At 38.5% G+C, this 12,278-nt stretch overlaps 1 non-coding gene across 1 annotated transcript; it reads left to right on the plus strand.

Moving 5' to 3' along the window:
• Positions 1 to 11,533: 11,533 nt before the first annotated feature.
• On the plus strand, positions 11,534 to 11,636 carry LOC143672916 (U6 spliceosomal RNA). Its single transcript, XR_013170106.1, has one exon. It is a non-coding gene; the product is annotated as a U6 spliceosomal RNA (small nuclear RNA).
• The last annotated feature ends 642 nt before the right edge of the window (positions 11,637 to 12,278 follow it).

Raw genomic sequence — 12,278 nt, forward strand, 5'->3', positions numbered from 1 at the left:
CCAGGAATCTTCATGACAGTTGTTGTTGTTATGTAGGGGCAGCAGCTGCTCAAATGAATGAGACAATATCATTATATGCCTGTAAAATCTGTGGTCACAACAAGACTGTCTCTGGTTCTTGGGCAGTAACACAACAATCTGTGTTCCCTGCCCCTTTTCTGTGCATGTGCAAACCCTCCCCTGCACTGATATCAGGGTCTGCCTAGGCCACAAGATAGCAACACAACCTAGAATGGCTTTTTAAATGGGTAATTGGAAGAAGTTAGAAGAGAAAGCTTAGATTACTTTGAAGAGAATATTGGTAGAAATGTGGACTTTAGAGAAACTTCTGATGAGTCCTCAGGTAAAAATGATGAACGTATCACTGAAAATTGGAAGGAAGGCAACCCTCATTTTACAGTGCCAGAAACTTTGGCAAAATTAAGTTCTGAAACTGGCTGGAAAGGAGAATTTGAATGTAATTATCTGGGTTGCTTAGCTTAAGAGATTTCCAAATAAAATTTGGGAAATGCTATCTGGTTTCTTCTTGCAGATTACAGTAAAATGAAACAGGAAAGAGATAAGCAGATAGGTCAACTCTTGGGTAAAAGGAAACCAGAAGTTGATGTCTGGAAAATTCTGGGTTTCTACAGAGGAAGACCATAGGGAAAAGTGCCCCACAGGAAAATTTAATCAAACATAGAACCAGTGAGTCATTTCAGGACAAGCCAGGATTATAGATGGAGTTATCCAGAGTTTTTAGAATGTCCTATTGTCTGATGGGTTTGATTCCTGTATAATATATGCCAAGTCAACAATTTTTTTTCATACCTGTAAATGAAATCACAGCCAGTCTGGATTAAACATGACAGAAAAGGTACAGATTTAAAGATAAATAAATTCAAAGGCAGAAATATGGATGCTAAGTTCTGAAGCATTTCAACTGAGGCCAGGAGAGCAGATCCACAAACGCATGTGGAATGGATGAGTTTGACCCAGAGGTATTGAGTGTGCTTTCCCTCTCAATGTTCATTAGAGTTTTGTGATCTCAAGCATCAGAGAAGATGGAGACATTCCCCTGGGATTGTACAGAACCTCACTGCCACTGCATTGTCATGAAGAGTTTAAGCATATGCTCTGAAGATGGCAGGGAATTGGCACCACCCAGATTCTGGGAGGCAGTGGAGAAAAAAACTGGTCTCCCCACATCCAAGTGTTTGGAAAAAGCAGTGCTTCTGCATAAGTTCTTGCAAAGGGTGGGAATGCCATTTTCTAAAGCCTTGAGAATAAATGACTCTCAGGCTTTGAAATCCTGTGGAGTTTGCTGTTCAGGTTTTTGGAATTGTTTAGATCAATTGACCCCCTATTTTCCTTCCAGTTTTTCACTATTGTAATCAAACCATTTATGATATGACTGTTTCTTCTTTAGATATTGGAAGCAAGTAATTTGTTCTGAGTTTTATAGTTCCAAAGCCAGAGAATAATTTTTCCTTAGGGCTGACCATAGCTGAAACTGACTTGATGAGATTTTTGTATTACTTTTTTAGTTGGAATTGAATTTAAATTTTTACTGAAATGGTTTAAGTCTTTTGTGATCTTATGATGGAATCTATGCATTTTTATAAAGAAAAAAATTAATGTTTATATGCAGGACAGTTGAATATTGTTAGGTGAAATATTTCTTCTAATGTTTTCAATTTAGAAATTATGTATGGTTTAAGATGATGTGTATAGGTGCCAGGTTGACAACAGGTGGACACTGTGACAGATTGAGGATGTCAACTTCACCAGGTGCTGGTGCTGATTGAGGAAGTACTGACATATCCGCTTCTGTGATTTTAAATCATCAGCACACTGATTTCATTTGAGGCTGATTATCTCTGCAATCACTTGGGGAGACTGTCTTCCACAATGAATGATGCTTAATATAGTCACCGAGGTCTTTAAAAGAGAAGTCAGAAGGAGCTCAAAAGCACAGAGCCGACACAGATGCAGATGTTTGCTGATGCAGAAAGAAAACACACAGGGGAAGCCATTTTAAACCAGGAGCCTGGAGAGAAGGTCAGCTGATGTTAAATGCAAATGATTTAAACTCTCCAGTCAAAAGGCAAACATTGGAAGAATGGATAAAAAAGAATTAATACATACTGTTCACAAAACACTCATCTTAAATTCAAAGATGCAATTTAAATTGAAAGAGAAAATGATGGAAAAGATATTCCATGGAAATAATAACCTAAAGATACTTGGAGCAGCAATATAACATCAGGTAAAATCAACTTTAAGTAAAAGACTCTTACAAGGACATAGAAAGATAATATAAACATCCAAATAATAAATTAAAGAAGAGGTAACAATTATAAATTTATGAACCTAACAGCAGTATCCCAAAATATGTGAAGAAAATATTAGCAGATTTGAAGGAAATTCTACTGTACAGTAGGAATCTACACTACAACTCTTTCAAAATGGATAGAAGATCTATAAAGAAGATCAACAAGGCAATAAAACATATATGCCAAGTAGTACAAACAGAAAAGAGGACAATTTAGCCGTTACTGCAGAATAATGTACCCTATTGCACAGTCATTATCTAAGACAGATAGAAGAAGTTTCAATTAATTAAAAATATTGAAATCATAGAGTTTATCCTAAACAGCCACAGTGCAATGATGCTAGAAACCAATAAGAGAAAGACAATGGAAAATTCAAAATATCTGAAAATAAACCACACTTTCTTAAATAATGAAAGTTCAAAGAAGGAATCACATGAGTGAATAAGATATATCTTGAGGTGAATGATATAGAAAATTCAACATATTGGAAGTTATGGGCTGCATCAAAGGCATCCAAAAAACTGAAGAGAAAACATCCTCTAACTCATTCTGAGGCCAATATCATCTTTACTGCAAAGCCAGATAAATATATCATAAGAAAGAAAGTTACAGACCAATATCACTTATAGATTTGGATGCAAAAATCTTAAGTAAAATATTAGCACATAAAAATAATTATATACCCTGATCAAGTGGCATTTGTCCCAGGCATGCAAGAATATTTCAACATAAGAAAATCAATTAATTTACCACCACATATCAACAGAAAGAAGGAAAAATATGAAAAACCTAATTGATGCTGAAAGGCATTTCACAAATGGTATGGATCACCCCTTCCTGATAAACCACTATGAAAACAAAGGAACAGAAGTAAATTTCCTCAACATGTTAAAAGGCATATTAGAGAAACCAAGCTCACTTCATATTCAGTGTTGCAAGATTTAAAATATTCTCTGTACGATCAGGAACAAGGCCAGGATGCCTTTATCATCACTGTTACTCACCACTGTACTGGAAGTTCCAGCCAGAATAATTTTGAATGCAATGGAAATAAAAGACATTCAAATTGGAACAGAAAAAGTAAATCTTTCATTATTTGCAGATGACACAATTCCAAATTTCATAACAAACTATAAGAATTCAATCTGCCATCATGGAGGGGTTCTCTACAGGAGGAAAGTAGGTTCTCCATCTCCAACTTGCCATGATTTTCCTAAGGAAGAGAGAAGATGGCTTCCAAGTACAGGCCCACACCCCTGACCGCAGCACCTCTATCACACGCATCATATTTCAGAGAAAGCTGACAGAAGAGAGAAGCAGGTTCATTGTGATGTAGATTAAGGTGGAAGCACATGCTGGCAGCATACAGCAGTCAGTATTGGGGATTTATCAGATAAGTCACTTCCCTTCCTGCTGTGCATCTTGGGTCAAGAGGGTCAGAGCTCCAGGAACAGTGATCTCAAGGGACTCTCCCACATTATGCTGCGATTTGTGAATGTCTTCTGCATCTTCCCTTTCTCTCTGGGTCTCTCAGGTATTGAATAAGGTCTTTCTACAGCCTCCAGACATGGGTAAGTTTTACCACTGGCCAACTCATGTTCAAGCTGGGCCCAAGTTTAGAAAGTTCTTTATATGGTGCCAACACTTGCCTTCTTAAAATGTTTGTTGTTACCAGGTATGTCATTTGCATATGTGATAGTCCTTGTAGCAACAAGCCTTCTAGAAGAATAGATGCATTATAATAAGAAAGAATACAGAATCAGTCATGTAGCACCAAGTACTCCATTCTACACATGATACTCAAGTTACAGGAAGTCATGACTCATACTATCTAGAACAAGACCCTTTATATGATATTTAGGGAGGAGGAATATGGCAACACAGAAGAGTATAAAAGCAAGATGATTTGATAGTCTTCTCACTTGGCAAAAGGAGAAGATTTTATAACCCTGTTATTGTTTAACCATGAAAGGACTTGAGTATAGCAGTATTTATACTAGAATATAAAAGCTTAGAAGCTTCCAGGAAACCTTCCACAATGCTCTTCATCTCTAGCATTACACTGAAAATCACATTGCAGAACTTTCAGCTCTTGAGGTTTTCTACAATAACATTGGATGTGGTAGTAGCTAAAGAAGCAGGATGTTTTTCTTGCCACATCATTTTCAGCCTGTTGACTGGTCAGCCACATAGCTAACCTTTTCCATGAAAATATTCATACAAAACTTAGTCATCATCTACTAAAAGTCGTTACCCCATTCAATGTTTCTCTGAAGAGCATCAAAAATAATCTACCTTCTTGATTTACAGGACAGCAGCATAGGTAGCAGGTGTTAGAAGCTTGAGCTAAAGATGATGGGAGGGCTGGACTAGAACTTGTTCTTCTGTTTACAGATCAGCATCAAACTACTAAAACTACTGGGTATAATCATGAGCACTGCATCAAGATCATTTCTAAAAAACAATTTATTTACAGTAAATCTCAACCAGGAAGCCTGTTCTTTCCTAAACAAAAAGACATACAGACACACACATACACTGATTGAAGGTAAAAAGAAAACATGGAATTGTTTTATAAAAACTTTAGAAGTGCTGGGTTAAGTCATATGCCAGTGGAGGTACAGTAGAGAATACCAGAACTAAAGGAAATCAAAACTGCTATATTTTCTTGGATAAAGATTCCAATTGTCCAAAATTATATTTTTCAAACGTGAAGACGTGTGAAAAATCTAATTTTAGGGTAAGATTAGGCAATTGGACTGTGACTGCTAGGATTCCAATGTGATCTAAAATGACAGTGTCACTTTAATGAATTGTGGAGAATTTTCATTGCATTTTCAAGTGGAGAGCCAGGACCAATAGAAGCCACACACATGTTCATGTGTCCACTGTAGTCTTCATAACTTGAGCAAATGTTGACTGGCGAGGAAATGATTAAAGGCATGACAGTCTTGACAGTTAAATTATCAGAGTCTTCCAGTTCTCAGTTCTGGAAGTCACCTGCACCATAAAGGGCCATATGGAGCATAGCTAAACAGCTACCACTTTGGAAACAGAGTTAAGCTCACTGGACCTTAACACAGAGTGATATAATGATCTAGTTTCAGAAGGTTTCAATAAAATCACCAGTTTCAATCTCAATACTCTAAAGGTTATCAAAATACACTTGAGAAGACACCACCAGGTACTCACTGGGCACATGGATTGCAGTCATCATCCCATAACACAAAAGAGGGAGCATGAAGTAAAATACATCCCTGAACCTCCCAATCCATGCCTCGATGTTACCACTTTCCCTTTAAAACAACAGTGCTCTTAGATCCATTGAGAACTTTGGGCTTCCTCCCTCAACACAAACAGAGAACAATTAGGAAAGAGCTTCCCTAGTGGAGCTCCTACTTCCACAGAAGATTCCTTTCTAAGTAGGACCTCCCCAAAACCATTTATCATGCTCAACAATAGCCTTGCATACACCCCATCATTGTTTCTGTGGTGAAATAAGGCCTCTTGAGGCATTTACCTGCTACTCCTAAATGTATAGGAAGGCTTAGGGATTGTCTGCCTCACTCTTGATAAAAGGTGACCTAAACCTTATTATGGCTCACTAAACAAAGACTAGTAAGTTAAGACACTTTTCCCTCAAATAAAAACAGGCCCTGGACGAAAGGGGACATTCTGTGGGAGGAGGCTGCAGTAGATCCCACAGGGCCAGGCTAGGAAGAGCCCTACTAAAGCCAAAGAACCTCAGTCTATAAACACCAGCAGTGTAACAATGCAAATTAACAAAGTCTCAAACTTATCTAGCACAAAATTTGCAATCATTGCATGTTAGGACAGATAACTTGTGTGACCTCTTACTAGAAGACACCAGGTAATAGCCAGGAAAATGTGAAAGAGGACATCAGTAAAACTTCTGCCAATGTTAAAATCCAGAAAGGAACTACAGGAAAAAGACTACTACAATTACATATTATCTAGGGTCCAAACATATTCTTCTGAAGACAGAAAGAAATGAGACATTGTTAAGAAACCTGGTTTCTCAAGTTACAACCACACTATCTTCTCATACCAAACTGATAGAATGGTACAAACCCCTTACTGCATAGATTGTCTCAGCCCACAGAAATTGCAAAAGAGAGAAAAATCCATCAGACTAAGTAAAAAGCTGGAAAAGGAAGAATGCTGAAAAGTCCTCCTTGCTCCATATTTACCTGGCTAGAACTTGAAGAAGAAAATTAAAAACGAATTGGGTCTTTCCAGACTATCATGGCAGAAGAAGATGAGCAGATATCATTTATTGAAGTAGACAAGACATTTGATGACTAGTTGAATCTGATTAACAAGTGATACCCCAAAGAAGAAACTTTGGCCACACTGAATGATTAAGTTAAAGATATTCCACATGCAATAAAGATCTTAAATATTGTATATGTCTTTTACATCTTGAATCAATCACAAATCCTATTTAAAATAGCATCACAAACTATGAGCAAGCCATTCTGGCATGGTCTCAGCCTTCCCTTTATGTTCCCCCTGCCCTGAGAACTTTTCTTTCCCTCTCTCTGCAGGGGCAGTTGGGGCCATTCAGATGGATATTGCCTTGAACTATAGAAGTGACTCAGGACAGGAGAAAATAGCTCAGATTATTTAAATTAGAAATAATTAATTCCAGAAATCTATGGCTCACTTCTTTTACTGTTGATTGCAGGGAGCAGGGAGGGAGTGAAAAGAATGAAGGCTATCAAGCAAAATACCCCATTTTATCCAGGCAATTTACAAACTAAGTTTCATCAATTTGCTGGATTTGACAGAGAATGATATGGTCTTTGATAATTTCTCATGAATAATCAGATGATCTGATGATTTGCGACATTTTCCAGGAAATTTTATATTGTAATTGTCTTCATTAAAGTGTTTAACCAAGTTTTCAGTTGTAACTAATATGAAGGTATAGAAGAAACATAACTTTGTTTATCCTAAGGTCTCATTATAGGTGGGTATAAGCCAACCAGGGAGTCACTATCACCAATATTCACCTAGAGATAAGTTTGATTACCCTGGAACTTGTTTCAATTAGTCCTTACCTAAGGACATACTCCCACTGATAACACTGAAAAGCTCAATGAAGTGATCCCAGAGGTAAAAAGTCACACCTCAAGTTTGGTGGCATTTTTTGAGTCTAAAATGCTAGTTTTTCTACACCTGGACAGCACATCATCTCTGATTTGTCATCATAGTAATCAGAGAGTCACAACGCAGGGTTTGCTAGTCTCCATGATGCTTGACAGATATCCTTGAGGACCCAGATTAGATGACTGATGTGTGAGAGAGAGTCTGTACTGGTATGGTTTACCCTGTGCTCCCATCATAAGCAGGTGGCTACAGACCCATGTTGCTATTCTGTTGGTGTCAATCTAGTTACTCCAGCTGTTATTTCCAATATGGATTCTTACAACATTATTGAAGTAGAAGCCCAGATTTCTTGCAATCTCAGATTGAGAGTGGGAATGCCCCAGGCATCATTGGAGGAAAATTTGTGTAAAATAATGTAACACTATAAGGAAGAAGAAATATTGCTTCCTGATCTTAAGCACCATCACTAAGCACCATCAACCAGGACCAGTTGACCTTGGCCATATTCTATGCTCTTCTTCCACTTAGGATACTTTGAATAGCATGGTGTTTTCCCACTCCATCTCTCCTGCCTCCTTTGACAGAGTTGGGTATGTGTATAAAAATAGACTCTGTCCTACCCTCTAGCAGGCTTAAGAATGGAATTTGAACATCTGTGGAACCACTTTACAGCAGAAAGCTTGCAAAATGTTGTATTCTCACTAGCAGAGCAAGAGTTAATTATTCCACATCCTTTTGAAGACATAAAATGGCCTTTTTGAAAAAAAGATATTAATAAGGGATACCGAGGATTTAAACAATTTGAAGGTGCTGTAAATGGTATTTGATTTCAGTTTACTATAAGTAAATACAACATGAGACTGGCTTTTCCTAAGTCCTGGAAGCACTGACAACATGGAAGCCAGAAATCATTAAGCCAGGGCACACAACACCCACCTTTTCCTGCTCTCATTTTACATAGGCAGCCCTATGGGGCAAGTTGTTAATACAGGAAGACTGCCTTCCAGATTTGCAGTACTTTCTCTGAAATCTCTGTCCCAGTTATATAAGGCTTTGCTGGACTTTGGGCCTGTAAGACATGTCAATCTCTGCCTAATCCTGCTTCTTCCTCCTTCCCTTCACTGAAGCTGATCCCCAATAAAATTTCTGTTTCTTACTGAAATCTTGCATGTTCCAAGATGTAAAATTCACTAAAACATTTCTGCTTTGTGGCTTTGTGTTTATTTTAGGATATGCCCTATCACTCCTGTAAGTTCTAGGAGTTGTGAGCTCATGGCTTATATAGTCAATAAAAGAACAAACTTATTTACTCCATAAAATGCTCATCAAATCCTCCATGTTTGAGGGTTGCATTTGGCTCTCTTCTAGGTTGTCTCAATAATCCCTCACCTTTAACCTAGTATAATCTGGTTGAGATTAGAATCCCTCAATCAAATGAATAAATCAGGAATGTTTGGCATTATTCATCTGTATAATTTTGAATTTTAAGTTTAGCAAGACTTGTTTCATGGCCAAGAACATGGTCTGTCTTCACTGTTAGTATGTCATAGGAAAAAATACCCAATACCACCTCCAGTTGAGGAGTCTCACCACTTGGAAGTAGCAAAGAGAATAACAATATCTACCACCAGGAATAGCAATCCTAGGATCTCAACTGACTTCATGGTTTGCAGGAGCTGAGGTTGTCCAAAAAACATGCTACTCCAGGCAGTAGATGGAAGAGTGCTTACTTAGAATCAGAGCAAGGTCAGCTTTTAATATTGGATGTCATCCCCTCATGGTCAGTGGGTCTCCATATGCAGCTACCATCTGCACCCAATGCAGGGATGTTGTCTGTGCACACCCCTCTTGTGCCACAGTTGAAGACCCCATTACCTCCAGGCAGAGAACATATATATATATATAACAACAGGTTTGATCAGGTGCCAAATAATATATAAGCTTCACAGTTACTGGGAATGTTTACATATATTCGGGGGAAGAGGGGAAGAAATGTGAATGTGGACCACTATCTGCTAGGGAATATGTTTTATGTCAAGAATGGAATCATGCCAGTTCCCATGCTGTGCTAAAATCCATGGAAATATTTTCCAACCATGAGGTTCAGTTGTGGGGTGTGTGGGGAAGGCAGCATGCTATAGATAGACTATTCATTTCCATAGCATGCCTTTGAGAAGAAAGTGTATTCTGCTGTTGTTGGGTGGAGCATTCTAGAGATGTCTAATGGGGCTAAAGGTTTATATGCCCTTCAGGAAACCATTCAAATCAGTTTCTGTTAATATTCTTGAAAAATACTCCCAGAGAAGGCAGGAAGGGCTGGGTCCTAATAACAAAGGAGTTCATCATGCAGGTCTAGGCTTAGAGGCTGAATAGAGAAAGAAATTCCATTTGATTTTCACCTGGGAGCTAAGGTGTAAGATTTCACACAGGCCCCAGTTGAATCTCAGGACAAGTGAGTCACCCAGCTCTTTGACCATGCTCTGGAAAACTCTGGATAAACAACAAGCAGCAACTTCACAGTCAGGACAATATGGAAGTCAAATTTAAGTTCCTTAACACCCAGGAACAGGAAAGGAAAGGAGCCACACACCTTTTGCAGGCCAGAGAGAAACAGAACTTCCTTCCATACATGTAGCACCAGTAACTTTTGAGGATTCTGCAAGTCTCCAGTTGCTCTACGATTACCTACCCTAAGTTGTGGGTAATTGGGTAAGCAAAATGCACAGCTTTCAGGAAATAAAACATCCTTAAATGACAGACATAGTGTTCTCATCCACTATCTCAGTATACCCCTAGAATTGAAACCAACCCAAATAAAACACTTGTTAGTATCTGTTTAAGTTGCCTAAGACCCAACTTTTCCAAAGTTCCTTCTGGTAGAGAGGGTATGGAAAGAATGTGCAGACCTAGCTCAGCCACTTGCTGATTCAGCCCTGAAATTAGCCTTCATCTTCACTTTCACAGAGGAAAGTCTATAGGTCTGCCAATGTTTCCTGTTCATCCCAAGTAGGCTTATTTTTCATAGGACCGCATAGCACTAAGAATCATATTGCATCTAGTCTAGATATTTATGTATTCATGTCTTTGGTCATCTATGTTATCTTAGGTTGCTTGTTTGCTAAAAATTCAAATGGGTATTTGGATACTTCAGGAGATTTCATACACTGTGCCCCCTCAGTTGGGAAGGTTATTCAACTTGAAAAAGAAATACCCAGCACAAGGATGGCTGTAGTGAGAAGACCCTGCCCATCAGTGACCCGTGGGTACATCATTGTTCTTCTTGCACTAAGGATCATGTCCTCTGCACCAACATGTGAAAGGTATGAGTATGGACATTGAGTCCAAGACCAGATGCCCCCATACTTATCTATTTGCATCACTTCCATCAGAATTGTGCTACATTCTGACAAATACATTCAGGATCTTTGTGGTAAATCTATTTGAGGGTCCCATTTTGTGCAAAGTACCTGTTTGCCTCATCTTTTCACAGGAAACAATGATCTGAGTTTGTGTTTAAGATCAGTTTGGCACTGAGAGACATTTCTAAATATGATACCAAGGAATATTTCTAATGCACCCATATAAAGAGAATATTTGATGTTCTAAAATTTTACAGTTGAGGAATTCCATGTGTGATCTCCTACTTTGCATCAAGGATGATATGTGGGAAAGTTACAAGAGTGCTCACACATTCTGTAAAGAAGTGGAGAGTTACTGCCACTTCTAAATCTCACTTCAGATCCCACACTGCTCATTGTTTTGTCCACCAATCTGAAAACGAAGACTGCTAATTTCTAGACTATGTGCCTTTGATAATATGCATGAAAGCCAATTCATCCTAAGGCCATATTGTGGTGCTGGGCTCACTTAGAATCTGTCAGTGTGATACAGTAGCCAGTGGCTGTTGATGAAACAAAATAGGGAGGTAGGCATCAACGGATATGAATGAACTAGCCTGAGGAAAATATATAGACAAACAAAGGGTCTGGATTTGCCAATAACATCTTTAAAGAGTAAAATTGAAAGATAGGAAGTGATAGAAAAGAAACTATATCATTTCTTTTCTCAAAAGAGGGTCTAGGTGCTTGCTTCAGCAACGAATATACGAAAACTGTAATGAAAGAGAGAAGATTAGCATAATCCCTGCACAAGGATGACATGCAAATTTGTGAAGCATTCCAAATTAAAAATAAATGGGTCTAGAACAGCAAGAATCCTGTTCCTCTTTCAGGTTCTACCTCCTACATTCAGGTCAGCATCTGACCTCTCACAAACTGACAAGAGAAGACCTTGTCTTGCACAATTTTGAAAGAGAATAGAGAATCAAGAGTGGATGGGCCCAGAGTGAGGTAAGTGTGAGAAGTCAAAGGAAGCCCAGGAGGTAAGTAGAGTCTCCATTTCTACCTTGACCATAACTTGCATTAGGAAGGGAAAGAATGTCTATTAAGGCTCATTGACACACACCTGCCTTCACAGAAATCTGACAGGAAATAAGACAAGCAGTACCATTATAGTGTAGATTCAAGTGGTAGCAAATGCTTGCAGGATAAAGCAATCAGTGCTGGGTACTCAGCCGAACACCTACAGGCCTCTCTGCTGTGAAGTTTGAAGTCAGAAGAGCCTAAACTCTGGGAACTGTGATCACAGAAGATGCTCTTGCTCTATGCTGTCCACTGATTTGTTATACAAATCTCCAACTTGCTCCTCTTACCTAAGGGTCCAACAGGTGATGAACAGGTTCTGCTTTATCAATTCATTCTCATAATTGACTGCATTAATTTTAGAGTTTATCATGTGATTCCAATGCTTATCTTGGTAAAAATATCTGTG

Source organism: Tamandua tetradactyla (genome assembly GCF_023851605.1).
Source record: "Tamandua tetradactyla isolate mTamTet1 chromosome 22 unlocalized genomic scaffold, mTamTet1.pri SUPER_22_unloc_1, whole genome shotgun sequence".
NCBI classification, from domain to species: Eukaryota; Metazoa; Chordata; class Mammalia; order Pilosa; family Myrmecophagidae; genus Tamandua; species Tamandua tetradactyla.